This window comes from Protopterus annectens, chromosome 3.part1 (genome assembly GCF_019279795.1).
Source record: "Protopterus annectens isolate FY-2018-M chromosome 3.part1, PAN1.0, whole genome shotgun sequence".
Lineage (NCBI taxonomy): Eukaryota > Metazoa > Chordata > Ceratodontiformes > Protopteridae > Protopterus > Protopterus annectens.
This window is the reverse complement of record NC_056732.1, coordinates 570,188,904-570,207,888: the sequence shown is the minus strand read 5'-3', so window position 1 is coordinate 570,207,888 and position 18,985 is coordinate 570,188,904.

Below are 18,985 nucleotides of genomic sequence, written 5' to 3'. Positions count from 1 at the left end.
TAATATTTAGACTTTCACAGAGCCTGTCTGATCAGCCTTGTTCAAGCACAGGTCAACATGTTTAAACTTTAAGAAATTCCATTTTACAGTACTCAAACAAATTTATTTTATATATGTTTTTACAGTGAGGTTATCCAAGGGAATTATTACATGAATTAAAGGACCTAATTAGTTATGAAAGGACTACAGAATATAAACCCCTATTACATCATGGTGATGTTACAGTTCACAAAAAAGTAAAAACAAAAATTTTACCATAGTTAGGATTTTAGAATTCAACAAGGGTGTTAAGGACTTAAAATTATTTTTTTTAGAAATGGGTCATATGCATTTGATGCTTTTAATTTGGCAGAAAAAATTAAGAATGACCACAAGTTTTATAAATAAAAAAGCACAAATTTAAAACTTAAATTTGAGATGGCTATTTCCAAAAACAAAAATCCCAATTAGTGATGTGGGAATGAAGAGTTTGCAAGCAGTGCAGATTTATACGTGGTAGTACAAATATAATTTGAACTTGTTACCCTAAGGTAATTTCAGTCTGTGGAAGATATGACTGTAACATCAAATGAGTGGTATATATTGCACTATGTGCTTCTTGCCCAGCATTTTATGTTAAAAGTAAGCAATTATCAACATATATATGCAATTAAGAAAACTAACATGACGAATACACATTGTAAGCCTTCTAAGGAACTCAGGGATTTTAGAAGGTTCACTTTTTTGTTTTAGAAAAGATGTTTCCTAACCCAAGAGGAGGCCCTTGGCAGGTGAAATTAGAGAAGAAAGAATTGTACTGGCAAATTCTTCTCAATGCAGCAGTCTGTGCAGGTATGAATGACAAAGTATTAATTCGTAGTGTAATAAATCTTAGGGTGTCTAGATTATGATTTTGGTATTCATTTTTTAACCAACAGATGGTAATATTTTATTCTAAAACGTGAGGGATTTTTTATTTTTTTTTTTAATTACATTAATTAATGAACTAAAAATTGATTTTTAATAAGGTGTAGGTACAAGCTGGTAATACAAGGTCTGGAATTAATTATATGTAGTTCTTCAATGTGTAGCTTTTAATTTGGCAAATTTAAAATGCAGTATTATTTATTTTTATATACTTTAAGATGCTTAACGGTGTATATTAGTTTATGAGCACAAGAATATTGTTTTGTTTTAATTAATTTGTTGTATTTGATGTGCCACTTTCCATATAAGTTGGTTGAGGGAAGTGAAGTATCTTAGTTTCCGATGAAGTTCTGAGGCTTTTTGCAGAACTGAAGTGCTTAGTCTACTTTATTAAATTTGCTGTCTTCACATGGGGCAGCATTTTGTTATTTTTAGTTTTGTGCAGTACACTGGTTGGTATAATTTTTTGGAAGTTATGGAATGTATTCCCACACCACATTAAACTGGACATTGAAAAATCTCTTAAACCTGGACTCCTGGCCTATGATAATGTAAGTTTGCAGATGACTGTAAATTAGGTGTTGTTATTTGATCTTCCATTGATTCACAATTGCCCCACCATGAGTTAGACCATGTTAACAATCAATGTAAGGGCAATGGTGAATATAAAAAATTTAGTATAGTTCATTTGGGTAAACAAAACATTTTTGCATATCATACCATATTGGTGACACACCCCTCCATTCAAACACTGCCACTGTCACAAGGGATCCAAATATTCTTGCTGACAGTTCCTTATCATTAAACCATCATGTACCCTTATTAATTCAAAATATTTCGACTTCACTCATCTAATTTACAAAGATATCACCACTAGTTCCAAAGAAGTCTTTATTCCCCTTTATTCGCATTTCATCAGACCCCATTTGCCATGTTTTTACCTAATCCTATCACTCAGCTTTAGAGACCTCAGAGATTCTTGGGTAGTTACTAGACTTGAAGTCCAAAGGAATCCCAGTTGCCCTCAACCACTGCCTGGTTAAGTGACTTTTTCAAGGTCACACAGTATGCAAATGAGGGCTGAGGTACTTATAGCCCTGTACCCAAGGATCACAGCTCAAAGCCTTCACCTGATGCACTAACTGCCAGACCAAGGCTAAAAAGGTAAAATATATATTTTAGTTATCAGGACAGACTGGCAGCCCTTTATCTACACTCAGTCTTTTATTGACTCACCATGGAGATCTGTGTCTAGGCTTTCAAGCCATGAATGATCCAACCCTGTTTGGCCTCCTATTCCATTGCAGAAGAAATAATGCCAAATGTATCCAATTAAAGGAACTAAACCTTCTTTAATATATAAATAAGACACATTGCCTTGATAGATTCATACCCCAACATATCTCAAACTTGGAGGGAACTTTTAAATTGAGTTATTGGCTAGGATTGTAGTAGTCTCCAGACTAATTGCCCGGTAATTATCCATGAATGTTTGAACAATGGATATGGTATACTTAATCTAATATTCATTAGGCAGAGCATTTATTGTTATTCTCTCAATTTAATTTCTCCAAGTCTTTTGGGTTTCTAATAAAAACAGCTAAATGAAGAAAGTTTTCTTAATGATGCCTCAAACAGTTTTCACCCCTTTTCAAATTCAGTGGAAGATGTTTTCAAGAGCAAGCAGACAGCATACAGTTGTCATGATTGTAGGCTTCTCTGTCAGAAGCCCACTCACTCATTACCTAACAATAAGGCCTTCAAAACAATACAATTTCTGTATAGCTGTTAGATTAACTCATTGTTCTTGTGTTGTTACACAGGCTTTTGCCTGCTACTATTTAAGCACTAAATATCTAACATGTTACCACTTTAATCATTAGTAGATTTGTCATTAATTGTTTTAAATCCAAAGCTGGACTACGCTTAGTTGGTGATCAGTGGTATATACACCTATATATATATATATATCTATATGTACATGTGTGTGTGTGTGTGTGTGTGTGTGTGTGTGTGTGTGTGTGTGTGTGTGTGTGTGTACATATATATTTACTTATTTATAATATATATATATATATATATATATATATATATATATATAGACATATACATACTTATATGCAATATACACACACACACACACACATATATATGTGTGTGTGTGTGTGTGTGTGTGTGTGTGTGTGTGTGTGTGTGTGTGTGTGTGTGTGTGTGAAAGTTTGTATTAGTCAAACACTTTAACCTTGACTGTCTATAGAAGGGAAGGAGATTTATCACATACGTGTACACAGTTACAATTAGTATGCCAATACTATCACAATCTACTTTAAAATCCATATTTCCCCAATGTATTTTGTTCAGCTAATAAAAATATTCTGGTTAAAATAAATATAATAGCTTGTGGTAATTTTATAATAAAACCCTTTAAAGGGAAGTAAATTCACACTACTGAACTCCTTTGGTGCATACTGACTAAAAAGCTGTTATGGACTGCTGTGGTTATTAGAAATGCCATTATGGGTTACACCATATACCAATGTCCGACACAAGGCCAGTAACATAATCAGGGTCCATGTGGGTTGAATACACTTTATAAGTGTATAGGGTATGCAGCACATTCACTTACTATCATACAAAGTCTTTTGATCAGCAGAAGTATCAGGGAAGGCACGGTGCATGATTTATATCCCTGTTCACAACAAAGACACTGAAATAACCCAAAGAACATCTCACTATTGTTGTTCTGAAAATAACTTTCAAGTTGCATAGCTTATCAACATACTTCCTATACTTGCAGAGAAATGCAAGCTCATAAAAAAGTTCCAGTATGGTTCCCATGAACATTTTTCAGTCAATTCAGTAATATTGTTCATTACAAAATCAGTGAAGGTAAAGCTTAAAAAAGGCAAAGTGTTATGTGTACACTTCTTAAACCTAACAAAGCCTCTAATACTATTAGATGTATGGCTTGCTAGGCTTGGCATGCATAATAAAGGTATGAAATGTTCCTGAGATTGCTAACAAACTGAAAATTCAAAGTGAAATGGGACATGGAGCTCAGCACAGAATGCATAAGCAACAAAGGGAATTGTAAGAATATATACTAAGCCCCTTACTGCTTACTCCTCATGTTATCACATTACCTGAGCACTGCATTAAGTTGTCAGGGATCCAATACTCCAATAATATTGCTTGACTCTACTCCGCTATCTACCAGAACAAACTAAAGAACTACAGGCAGCCAGCTCCTCAGACCTTGAAAAATATCTCTACAATTGTCACCAAGCCCTTAAGGCTAACAAAAATTCATCTAGTCTGCTCTGTAGCAATCATTATAACCTGTACAACTCTTTTTCGTTGCAAATTATATTATTCCTTTCACTAATACTGTTTCATTCTGTTTTGAAAACATGCAATACCAAAACAAAGTAACAAACTGCTCGACAGACTGTAGTCAAACACTATTTTACCTACAGTTCAGTGCTTAAACTAGTATCTTGTTTGGCCAGTCAGTATTTTTATGACACTATCATCTACACAGGCTTTGCAATCCGTCACTTAACCAATCTGGAACAAATGTATCATAAACTGGCAAACTTCATATATGCCAGTCACACAGATCTCATCACTGCAACTCCCTACAATCTCACAAGTGGCAGTTATTAAAAAATAAACATTATTATGTCTTCCTAATCAATGTCTACAAATTCATCCACCATTAAGATTTATCAGCTATCCCTTTTCCATCACTATAACCCATAATAATCTCACAAGTGGCCGTCACTAAAAAACAAACATTATGTCTTCCTAACCCATCCTACACATTCATCCATATTAAAGACTGGCCTGTTCTGCCTAACTTCATTAAATGGTACCACTCATTATAAACCTTCAGTCAGGCAACAAACATCACAAAAGCTGAAATTCAAACTTTACTGTTCTATTCAGATACTCCACAGGTCTGCAAGAAACAAGTTACCATTGATCAAAAAAACATTAACGTAACCTACATACCTTCAGAAGTCCTTACTTAACCACTACATTATAAAATATGAACAGGTGAGTAAAGGAAATAAGTATGAAAACCACACCTGTAGTTAAAATGCAGCTAATCCTTACATTACAAAGCATAATTTGAGAAGACTTTTAATAATGTCACTGATGCCTGGTGTAGTACATGCAGTAAGTTTAATTTGCCATTCAAGTCCTTTAAAGATCCTTGCTACCCCTGTAACAGACAGTCCATTTCTCTCATCTTTGTCTTTTTCCCTTTGTAGAACAGCACCCATATATGTAACATATCAGTTCTAGCTGTCTCTCCTTCATTTCACACCACTGCCCCCCCAAAGACAGATATTTGCTAAATAAACGTACAATTTCTGTTTTGCTTATTGTTTTGCTTTACTGGGCCATCAGGTCACTCAGTATGTACTAATTACTCTTATCATGTTAAATCACTTCTCAGCCTTTGGGCTAAGAAAATGTATTGTATCAAGTCTAACTATACAAGGTAAAATACATCTACAAATATTTCCTTGACTTCATAGTGTTCTTTCGATAATGCAGACATGTATTTATGCAGGAGTAGTAAGTTACTACCCTTTACATTTTAACAGTGAATATATGTTAATCCGAACCACAGCTTTTGATGTTATTAATTTATTTATTTGTTTACTGAAACGATAAGTGAGAAGGTCACTGAAACAATAAGTGAGAAGGTCAATGAAACAATAAGTGAGAAGTTTTTGTTAAACTTTGTAAAACTTATTATTTTAGTTTGTTGTTTGGGATATTTTTGTAGTGACACTAATAATAATGGACATCAGCTGGGTATAACAGCCCTGTGTTTCTTATGCTTAGTCAAGCACTCTGCTTGTGCTGTGCTGATGAGGTCATAACAAGGCCGAAATATGCATATCCACAGCTAGTGGGGTTTGGCTTTATTGGCCTGAAATTGTCCATTAAAACGACGAAACAAGTCATGGGCATTCAGAATCGCCAATTAGCTGAAACACCTGATGTTCATAAGGGCCATTTGCATATATCCCATGTGACTCTGACAAAAGAGGTTTGGGAGGTTACTCAGTGGAAGTTCTAGCTTTGCTGGAGTTTTCATTTTGTTTTTATTTATTTGTTTACTGGGAAAGTCCAACTAGGACAGAATCTATTTTCAGTGGAGGCTCAGGGAGAAACACTCCAGCTGCATGTCTTTGGAATCAATGGTAAGTTGCTCCTTTTTCAACAGCTGCTTTCTATTTTAATGCATGATTTTACATGCTCCTTTTTAAACAACATTTTTTCTCCAACACATTTAACAGAAATTCACTTCCACTATGAATCATTTTGTTTCAGTTCAACATGGATCCAACCCCCCTTGAAATCAAGTCATTGGAAACTCAGCACAATGGAAAAAAACTAAAACTGAGACTGGAAATAATGTAGTAAAGAGTTCATTGTACAGGATGGCAATCAGCTAAGAAGACATGCATTACACATTATTTTTGAATCTCTGCACCCTTCGTGTACTAATTAGTACTGTAATATATGATATTCATCTAAGAAACCCAGCCGTAATGTTTGTGATGGGGACAATCCCCCTGCACCCATCATATGAAGTGGACCCATTAATACTCACAAAGATTAGATACACCAATTCCACAGCAGTATTAACATGAAGAAAGGGGGAAAGATTCCCAAAACAAAGGAATCATTGGCAATACACACTTAGAAACTGCACCAGCAATAATTTTCCATGGAGAACAGCAATCTGGGAGTTCAACATCAAAGAGTTGAATTTGGTGAGTTCAGTCCTCAGTGGATTTGGACTCAATAAAGTATAGGGGTACCACCAGATTCTTTACCTTGTTATTCACTTCATTTGAAATATTATTGATATTAATGCATTCAACATGTTTTATAGCTCACATCATTGTTTATGTATAAAGGGTACAATGATCTTGCTGTAATAGTTTATTTACAAATTGTCACTATGTATGTATGCTAGTTTTTTTATCCCCAGTCCTCTGCCTAAAATGAGTCATGATCCATTTACACACCCCGACCACCAAAACTTAAGCACATAAACAAACATAGATTCAAATAAGTAAATAAATAAATATGTTGAATTCCTTCTAGCAATATTCATTCTAGCAGTTATCTGTAACCTTCACAAACATAGCTAAACAAGGTCTTTATCAAACAAAATGAATGCCATAAGTATTCATGTGTTAGTCTGGCATTACTGAATAGAAATCATTCTTTTTTATGCTAAGGGGCTGAGTTTTTTCTTTGTGTAATACTGTAACAGCATATTAAACATTATTGGACCACACACACACACACACACACACACACACACACACACACACACACACACACACACACACACACACAAGCAAATACAATGAAGAAAGCAAATTATGAAGCTATTATCTTATATGTAAAGTTGATATGAGCCTCTTCAGATGTGCTCAGTCATGTCTATTTTTCACCTATCTCACTGGAAAAATAGTAGTGGCTCCTATTACAGTTTGCCCATACATGTGATGTACATTTGCAATAGTTTTATCATCCTGTTTAATAACCCATGTAAGTGTACATCAGCAGACTAGAGTGGTAACATTTGCATATACTTTAGGCACTAATGCTGAGTTAGACTGCTGTAACCCACTTGATAGCCATTGTTTTAGAAAAGTGCGACACAGGGTATTATTAGGAATGAATCACTCATCTAAGCCTCCTTGTCTTTTAAAATAAAATTCCCTACAAGATAATGGTGGAACTTTCAGAAATAACTATGTGAAGTAACAACGCAGCTCTTCTGCCTTCTCCGTGGTTAAAGAGTCCCACTCCTCTTGGTACTATAGCACTGGTATTAATGACAGGGTGCTGAATTTCTGTCACAGTCTTAACCTCACACTAACAGTCGTATTACCTGCATATAAATCAACTAACTTTGTGGATCACATCACTTCAAAATATGTGCTTGCTTTTTCCACATAATGAGTGTAAATCATTCTTACTAATATAAAGGGAGACCATAAGAAAGTCACTCTTCATTCTTCTACAAGACATGGCATATTGGTGAACTGATGAATGGATATGTGTTCTGTAAAAGGAAATGAATGACTCTCTAAATTCTGATACAGTTTAACTATATAATGTTAATCAAGCAGTTATCTGAGCCTGGACATGTAGGCCCATTTCATTCCTTTTAAGATATGCATATGTATAACTATACAGGTTCATAGGTGTTTAGTAGGCTAATGACCACAAGGGCCTTTTTAACCCTACTCATGCATCCCAAATCTCTGACAAGTTCTGATACCATTGATAAATGTAAGCAGGGGCTTGGGAGAGGAAACATTTACAAGCTAGGGCCAGGGAGACGAACCATTTACAGGTTGTCTGTGCCCATTAGAGACATAGGTGCCAAACCAGGGATGAATTCCCTGTATTTATGTATTTCAGAAATCCCTGCTTTACTATAAACAATTCCCTTAATGATGCTAATGTTGTTTTATAAAACATATGGTGGCTTACCATGCAGTGTTAAGTAGTGTGTACCAGACATCTGCTATCCTGATTTACTTCATCAGAGTTTGTGCAAGTGGTTGTCATAACTCATTCACCAGATAAGCTTTATTAGGAGGAACTTCACTTTTAATTGTGCTCGGGACTAATGAACATATACTAGTTTATCCTCTGCAGTTTCCAGGTATAAAATGTGCACCCACATTGCACATGCATTCTCTGTGTTGCAGTTTTGCTTGTATAATCTAGAAAGAGTAAAAGGGCATTAGCAAATTAACCTCCTTGAGCTTTATTTAAATGAGACTCATTGAAGCATGCACTTTAAATAAAGCATATACAATAATGACTGCCAGCCCTAATCAACACCTTTTTCAGTGCTGGAAATGTGAATATCACAAAGGTTTCACCTGCATTTTCAGATTTATTTACTTAAACCATCTTCACCTAACCCTCACTGCTAGAAAATATGGGATGTTTCTATGAATAATCAGGAGCAGTTAACGAGCATGCACAATTAAATGTAATGATGATCTAAGATACCACCTCTATTTATCATGGCAGTTCAGTTTAAAAGTATTTTACTGTGAAGGAAGAAAAATAAACTTCAAATAAATGCTCAGCTATGAACTGCACTGATGAAAATCTAATGCCTTTCTCACATTTTCCCCAAGTTATTCATCAAAGTTTCATTTTGTCAATTTACTGTAAACTCCTTTTAGAAACAGCAACGAAAGCTGTCTCTCTCTCTCTCTCTCTCTCTCTCTCTCTCTCTCTCTCTCTCTCTCTCTCTCTCCCTCTCCCTCTCTCTCTCTCTGCAACCTTAGTTGTGGAAGTTAGTCAGTACCCTGCCTCCTGGAAATAAGGGTAAATACATCATACAGAGGGGCTACTACCTGTGCATTCAGCCCAAAATGTTGCACTAGCCTTGTTATTAAAGAGTATGATGTTACTGTGAAAGAAATATATGAGAATGTCTATATACAAAGTTTAATTGATTAGTAGTTACAACTCAGCTTACAAGAAATTCAGTATTTATGGCCTTCCCCACATATCTACTCATTCATCACTTAGATGCCTCCTGAACTGAATATTTTACCCTAAATGTTAATTCTACTCTCTAGATGCATCTTTAACACTGTTACTTCTCTAGCTTCCTGTCATACTGTTACTTGTCCCTAATATATTTTTCTGTATTTGTTACACCATATCAAAGGAGCATGGAGACAAACTTCTAACATCAGCCTACTATCGGTAAGCATCATACTCCCACAGTAATGCATTACTGAAAGCACACCACTAAGGCTATAACTTATGTGTGGCTGTAAAGAAAAGAATTACCAAAGCCTTCTAGAAACATTCTAAAAGATCTCAGCCTTCAGTACATTAAACAACACTCGCGCCTTCTCCACCCCAACACACCGCAACTCCACAAAGATCACCCAAGAGTCACCAGGAAAGGAGGCCTTAGCCCGTAAGGCCACTATGTCTGCTATCACACAAGGAAATGACTTAGTCATAGGTAACTCTATAGTTAGGCACACAGACTCCTCACTCACCAAACTTTAAAAGAATAAGATGACTGCAAGCTGCTTGTCCAGTGCCAGAAACCATGATGTTACATGGTCCCTAATGTCCTCTAAACCAGGGAAGTATAATTATAACCTACTGGTGGGCCATATGGGAGTGAATGACCTTAGGCATTATACCCAGAGAATCATGCAGTGACACATGACAGAACTTACTATGCATGTATTAGAAGCAGGAAAGACAATGGTCAAGAGTTATATCTTGCTTTCACCAAGAATGATGCCTAGATACCAAAACAAGATAATTAGCTTTAATATTTAATTGAGTAGCTGATGTCATTCTAAGGGAATTTGACATGTGTCTGCCTGAAGTGAGATGGTAGATGAGACTTCCTGATTGCTAGGGGTGGCTTACACCTTTCATACCAGGGCTTCTGCATACTAGCTAAAGCATTTGCTAACCCTATAATGTCCTTTTTAGGCATAGTTTCCCTACTAGTCATTCCTTAATAGCAAACTCAAACCAAAATTTGGACAACATTATGGTGGTACTATTCAATTTTGGGAGTCTACACAGAAAAATGACAGAACTTGAGGCTCTCCTGCAACTCAAACATAACTAAATATCTGTAGTTACAGAGACATGGCTTCAATGCAATGACAACACTCCCCCTATACTAGGGTTTAAGACCTATCATGTCTTCAGGCCCTTAAGTAACTGCAAGTGTGGATGTGTATTTGTCAAAAACACCATCACCTCACATCAAGTAATCCACAATCCTAAATCAGAATTCCTGGAGATCCAAATCACCCTTAACAAATCTATTACTTCATCGTAAGCTACAGATTCCCATCAATGTCCCCCAAAGATCATTGAAATTACCTTAACACCATTGAGGGGTCAGATATTAAACCAATACCTTCTTGGTAGGATTTTCCAATTAGCAAGCATTGACTAGTATAATCACACCTATAAAATGGTTATGCTCAGCATTTCCTAGACTTTGTTAATATTAATGTACTGGAGCAAATTATAAAAACTACACACTAAATGTTCTAATATCCTTAATCTGGTCCTTAAAATACAAACCTAGCCCTTGCCTGTAACCCACCACGTGTCCCCACAACCCCGGTAAAGTTTGATCATAAATCAGTTACCATTGTGTCACGCTTAACGGTACCACTCCCTGCCAGATCGAACCATCTTAAGAACTTATCCAGGGCAAACCTACTTCAGGTTGTACAGGACATATGCAAATAGACCAAAATGAAAGGGCTGCCACATTCACTTCCAAATTTTCCAGTATTTAAACAGCATTGAAAAGTCTATACCTATCTGCCCTAAATGCAATAGAAAATTCATGAAAAAACTCTATGAGGGAACTCCTGTATTAATAAACGGTATAACAAAAGAAGAAAATAAGGAAAATTGTAAGAACTCCCCATCCTCCTACCTCAAGACCACACAGAAACGTGCCAGCAAGGAGCTTAAGACTATTAGAAAATCTAAAACACAGTATGAACTTAAGGTTGCTACCGATGCCAAAAGAAACTACTAATCCTAATCAGTTATTTTGGGAAATTAAGGAATATTGCTTAACAATGCATTGAGCTCATCCATAGTAATATCACACATTCTAATCCCAAGGATATAACCAATATATAAGCAGACATTAGTTCTAACTTTACCCCACATACCCATATTGCTCACCCATTATCTCTGAAAATTTAGTTTCTCTTGTAATCACCTTAGAAAAAGAATTAGAATCCCTTTCCAATAATAATACTAATGTTTTATATGGGACCAGATACCATACCAGGCTGCGTTCTCATCCATGCCAAGTATGCACTATCTGAGACTCTACTTGAATTGTTCAGTCTTGGTCTATGAACAGGGTTTGTCCACGATACCTGGACAGCAGCCACTATGATTCCTCTATACCAATGTGGCCTCCATATATACTCAGGTAATTCTAAGCCTAACAGTCTCATCAGCTTTAAGTGTAAAGCCATGGAACATGTCTTAGAAGAACTCACTTATGCAGACCTAGACAACTTGACTGGTCTAGACCCCACCTAGTTTGTTTTTTGTGAAGGGCAGGACATATCTCCCAAACCTGATAAACTGTTGTGAAAAAGCTTACATTGGCAGTACACAGTGGTCACTCTGTGCAAGCTGCTTATCTTGACCTGGCCAAGGCTTTTGGCACTATCCCCCCATGCTGACATTATTTAAAAGTTAGACAAACTTAATGCAAAACCCTATGATGGCCACAGGATTGCAAACTGGCTATTTAATAGATCTCAAGTAGTGTCAGTTGCTGATACCCTCTCCAAATGTAAAACTTTAGTTAGTGGGGTATCACAAGGATCAGTGTTGGGCCCTCTCCTGTTTGGCATTTATTTTGCCGACATCCAAGTGAATATACTTAAATTGGGGTTGACTAAGTTTGCTGATGGCTGCAAGTTGGACACTGTTATCTGCTCATCCACTGATACTTAACTATTTCAAAAAGGGCTAGAATATGCACATACCTGGTGTACTGAAAACAGCTTCAAGATAAATGTGAAAAAGTGAAAAATAGTATAATTTGGCAAAAAAGCTGTTCACATCTAATGTTATAAGTGATACTCCTCTTCAAACAGAAGCAGCCACAACAGACCTGGATACTTATGTGGACTACTCCCTCTCTACTGAACATCATATCTCCACCATAGCCAGGTAATCTTTCTATATGACCCAGTTAATTTCCAAGAGAATATTTTCATGATCCAAAGAAGTTATCGTCTCACTGTACTCTTTCCTTATCAAAGCAATTGTCAAATACAATGACTCACTTGGTATGTACAAATCCAGGCATATCACTCAACTGAAAAGGACCCAGTTTTTTTTAAACAAAAAAAAATAAGGCCTTAAAGCTTTCAACTATCCTGATAGATTAGCACAACTCTTCTCATACTCAGAAGCCTACCAGCTACTCCAAGGTGACCTATGTCTGGCTTTTTGAGCCCACTCCTATTGGACCTCCTATTTTTTCCCCAAACCAGTGGCTAAACAAACACTCATAGTAGGAACCTAAATTTTCACCAATAAATAAACAAGGTTCACTGGAGGAATGTGCTCATATCTCAATGTATTCCTAGCCTATGGAATATGTTACCACTACAGGTCGAGCAAAGCACTGCTTTGTCTGCCTTTAGGGCCAATCCTGATGACGGCATGGGTAGACATAAATTTACACATAAACATTACACATAAATTTACACCACAGATATCATGTATTACCCTGCTTGACTTGGGAGATGAGCACTTAAAGATGTATATGGCTAGGCTCTTTATGATTTCCATAATCCTTTACCTAGTATTGTTCCTACGTTCCTGTGTGCGGTATCTATGTTGAAGGACAAGGATTTTATGTTCACCAAACTGAACATATTAACTATTGTGAACAATGCAACTATAATATTTCTACATGTGAAGTATGAGTGCCCCTCCTGCAGTTTTCACTTCTTTCTGATCTGCAAGACTGGATTATTAAATCAAATTAAATTAATATTCAGTGTTTTTCTAGCATGTAAAGTTTTCACTTCAGGAAATATCTGAATACTTGCATGGTATTGTGTTATTAAAGCACTTTATAAAAGCAAACTAATGGCAGCTGGACAAAATCCACCTTGCTATCCAGTTCATTACTGTTCCATAGATCTGATAACTAAGAGACATGTCTTCCGAATAGCAGGTGCTACAGCTCTCAGTACATTTAACAGAGATCCAGTGATCAGTAATCTCATATTAAATAGCCTAGACTCTAAGTGCTTACAGCTTATTATATTAATGCTTTGGCTCTTTTAAATGCTTACAATATTCACATTCTTGGTATACTTCTGAAAAATAAAATACATATAACATGACCTCTGATCTGTTCTTACAAAATTCACCTAAACATAGGGACAGAACTAATGTTTTTTTAAACTGAGATTTGCTGATAATTATTTTGATCAAGAAATCCAATTAACCATTCAATTTTAATTTGCTAAAAGTTTCTCTTAACAGACAGCAGACAACAATTTCATCCTTTATCCAATTATTACCAAAATAATTCATTGCAAATTAGCTAATCCAGCCTACAGGGGTGAGGACTTTACTTATTTCTTAGTTTATTGACATTTTCCCTTACTGACAAATAAAGACTCACTACATGTATAAGGATGGTTTAACACAAAATTACCACAATTGCAGAATAAGAGGTTACCATATATCCTCTCCACAACTAAAATGTCTAGGACTGAAAGCAATTAAGACTTCTTCAAAGTATTGCGAATACTTTATGAAACAGTAATGGACACAGCATGGGCATTTTAAATTAGGATATGACTATTTAACACCTAGTAAAATCAAAACTCATACTAGAACTCAAATGAAAATCATACGTAACACAAGTTGTAATCTTTAGCTGTCTAGATAAGGTTTTCATATAATGGCCTTTGGTGTTATAGCCCTCAGAGAAATGATGAGAGACAGCCATTCCAATGAAAAACGAAATGCCTTCTCAAAAATTGTTAACAGACCAGATTTCCCTGGCTCACACATAGCCACCTTCACATTATCAAGCCACTGTTTACACTCTGGGATGGTAGTTAATCAAACAGTGCCATCTTAAGTATACCCTAGATGTAAAACAAGAATAGATTATTATAGGCAATATCTTTACTAACAGTATACTGGAAATGTTGCTGCTTCCAGATTTTGAAGAATGAGTGTACTGCACGTCTTCAACTCGTGGAATTTGGCCTTGCATATTTCAATAATACCTTAATAATTTATTGTATACATTTGCTAACTGGTTAAACCCACTGGGCAGAAGTATCCCTTTTTAGGGCTAATCTGGGAGCACTGCCTGATTAAGTGAGCTGTCTATAGCCACTTTGTAGGCACACATTATTCCACAGAATGTGTTATTCATAAAGATAAATTCCATGTATCACAATAAGTGATATTTATTTATTATTTGTTGACCGGGAAAGTCCGACTAGGACAGAAGCCTATTTTCAGCAGAGGCCTGGGGAGAAACACTCCAGTCTTTGGAAAGTGAAAGGAAACTGGAGTACCTGGAGGAAGCCTATATGAACACAGGGAGAACATACAGACTCCGCATAGAAGGCATCCCAGCCAAGAATCAAACCAGAGAACCTCTTGCTGTGAGGCAACAATGTTAACCACTGCACCACTGCGCCGGACAATATCGTCCTGAACTACTGTGAACCCGTATGCAATTTATTCTTGTGAAGTGGAATATATGAATAATGCTTTGTACATTTACTACTACCTTCAGATTCAGTTACCATGTCTGTGAATATAGCTTCAGTTTGTGTGCGGTTGGGTATTGCACTGGATTTACTTGTGTGCACTGTGGTTTAGTCAAGAGGGCAAAGTCAGGCATAGGTAAATAGAATAACTCACATCCACATGATTCACTCTTATTAAACAATAATGTACATTTTCACTGCATGAAAACAAGTAGTAGACTATTATACACTTATTCTTTAATAAAACAACATTGTTCTGCATGGAAAAGTAGTGCACATAAGAGAAATAAAAAAATGCAAAATCTGTGATATCAGTATTTGATAATATAAGTCACTGAGCTAAAGGATACAATTACAAGAGTTATACCCTGAAAAGGACAATGTCATTCTCACAGACAGTTTAATCAAACCCAAGCTCCATTAAGCAAAGTCAAGCAGTCATGTCATTCAAGAGATAAACGTCAGTAGCAAGATTTATACTATTTAACTAGAAAACATGTACCCACATCATCCTGAAAAGCAACAGTTTCTAGAAGGTGTCATAATTTAACATGGAAAAAGGGATATTTGTTAAAAACATCTTGCTTTTCTCAGTCACTGTTGCATTTGCTATACAAGGACCACAGCATAATTAAGAGCCAACACTCATAATTAGAACAGTAGCATGTCACATTAATAGAAGTTCAGTGTTTTAAAAAAGAGTTTATTAAGAATGATTAGCTCTTCTCTCTCACATTAGAGTTATGTTACAGAGAATGGATTCCTGTAGTCAAATGTATGGGTGTATCATCAGAGCAGCAGCGTGTCATATCATCAGAAATTAGTGGATATATCAGACAGCACATAACAGTGAGACAGTAGTAGGTAATATTTGTTCATTTTACAGTATTACTATTGCGAGTTGCTCATAAACCAAGCGAGCAATATTGTGTTTACAGCTAATATCATTTCATGATTTATTAAGAGCTATTCTATTATGAACTGTCGACATATGCAAGCTGTAAATGCAATATTAACTATTTAAGAATAGAGAGACTGCAATTCTATGAAAAGCTACACAAGCTGCAAGGTACAAATCCAGAAATATGTGGAGGGAGTTTAAGGGTCACAGACTGCTAGATATTGACAAATATTATGGATTGTTGCAGTATTAAGCATCTTGTGTTGACTTGCACGTATGCTGAAACATAATGGTCAACCCTGCCCTTTGCAGTGCAATCTTCCCAGGACCTCCCTGACATGCTGAAGGAGCTCTTGCCAGGAATGGCTGTAGATGGTAATATCATCTAGGTAAACAACAACATAATCTCCTGCTCCTTCTAGGATATGATCTACCAGCCTCTGGAAGGTTGATGGGACATTTTTCATCCCAAAGAGCATCTTTGTGAAGTCATGTAATCCAAAAGGAGTCACAAAGGCTGACGTCTCTCTAGCAGAGGGAGTCAGGGACATCCGCCAGTAGCCCTTGGTCAAATCAACAGCAGTTAGATACTAAGCCCCACCCAGCTGCTCTAAGACTTCATCTGTCCTAGGCATGGGGTAAGCATCTGACTCTGTGTGACTGTTTAGTTTTCTGTAGTGCACACAGAACCTGCTGCTGCCATCCTTCTTTGATACCAGCACCACTGGGAAGGCTCAGGGACTTCTGGACTCCTGGATTATTCCCATTTCCAACATTTCCTGTATCTCCTCCCACAGAATCTGTCTGACTCAACCAGGCCCCCTGTAAGTGGACTGCTTGATATTTCTTTGAGGTCCTGTATCCACAAGGTGCTGCAACAGGTGAGTGTACCCACATTCCCCCATGAACATGTCCCCAAACTCTAGTAACACTGCTCGGATTTCTTGAGCCTGGGTAGAAGATAGCTGCTGGAACCATTGCTACCCCTTCCACTGAGGTATCAGTCCAAGCCTCACTGAGATCAATCAATAGATCCCCTTCAGACTCCTCCTGCCACCACTACAAATAGCACAAGGGCCTCCCTATTATGGTATGGCTTCATCATGTTAACAAGGTAAAGTTTGTGCCCCTGCCTCCTTACTAGAAGTTTTACCATGTAGTTAACATCACAGAACAAGAGGAAACTAGATGGATTATTAGAATGCAATCCGATAAAGGGAAAGGTTTGAATGACAGAATAACTATCAAACCTTTCCTTAGAGATAGGCCACTAAGACATTAATATAATTTTAATTTTAAGTTATAATAAGTAGTTAAGAGAGAACTAATTTTATAAAGTAGGTTGTATATTTACAAGTTCACATGTTATGTAAAATTTTAATGGCTTTTAAAAAGCATATAGAGGTATATATTCATTAAAATGAAGGTAAAAGAATGACTTAGAGATATCAAGTTGTTAATAATATGAAATGTTTATTAATATTATCATCTATTAATAATATTATTTTTAATGTATAAATTCACTATGGATTGTATGTAGATGTCAATGAACTATGTTAGTATATAGACACTAAACAATAACAACAAGAGTATATAGAAAGTAATGTATGTACTGCCATCTAATGGTAGATAGAGATTACATTTGTGAATGGTACAAGTTTTGGCGCCTTTTTGACTATTTAAAGGAATGTAAAACCCTAGTAGCCATTTGTCTGAAGAAGGGTATGGGTTATACCCGAAAGCACTTACAAAAAGTTTTTATACTGTTTTATATTGTCAGAATAAAAGAATAACATTTAATCCAGCCGTGGTGGTCCTTGAAGATGTGCTAAAGGGAGTTCTATTGTTTTCGTTCAGGCACCTTTATCCTGAAACTGCTTCTGTGTTTACATTAACATCACTAACCTTTATTGCCACTTTGAAGGGTCCTTCCCAAGCTGCCTGCAGCTTATTGTGTCTGACAGGAATACTCACCATAACCTGCCATCCCACGGCATACTCTCGAGCTTGAGCATTCCTGTCATATCGGACATTTTTCTGCTGTTGGGCTCCTGCCAGGTTCTCCAGGCCAAGCCCATGAGCTCCCTAAACTTTGTCCTGAGGTTTAGGACATGTGCCACAACAGACTCCTTGTGGGATTCACAATCACCCTGCCATTCATCACTAATCAAATCCAAGGGTCCTCTGACCCTATGCCCATACAGCAATTAAAAAGGTGATAAATGTGTGGATTTTTGAGGTACCTCTCTATATGCACACAGTAGATGGGGCAAATATTTGTCCCACTCTCTCTTAAACTAGTCTGTAAATGCAAGTGTAATGTTCTTCAGTGTACAGTTTAACCTTTCCACAAGACCATTAGTCTAGGAGTGGTAAGGGGTACTCTTTAGGTGCTTCACCACATAGTGCTCCCACAGATGAGCCAGCAGGTCTGACATGACTTTGGCACCTCTGTCAGTCAGTACTTTTCTTGGGAAACCTACCCTGAAAATATTTAACAAAGTATTTGTCACCTTTTCTGCCTTGGTGGAGGACACAGCCACTGCCTTAGGGTATCTAGTAGCATAATCTACTACCACTATGATATGTTTCTTCCCTGTAAAACTTGGGGGACTCAGATGCCCCACAATATCTATTGCTACCCTCTGAAATCTGTCTTCAATTACTGGCAAAGGCATCAAGGGAGCTTTGACCTTGTCTCCTACCTTGCCTACTTTTTGATACAACAATTCCAAAAATTCCACCCTTCCTGCAGAAACTAACAAGCCATTCTCTGTCACCCAAAGGTAGCAATTAGTTCACCACTAAGGAC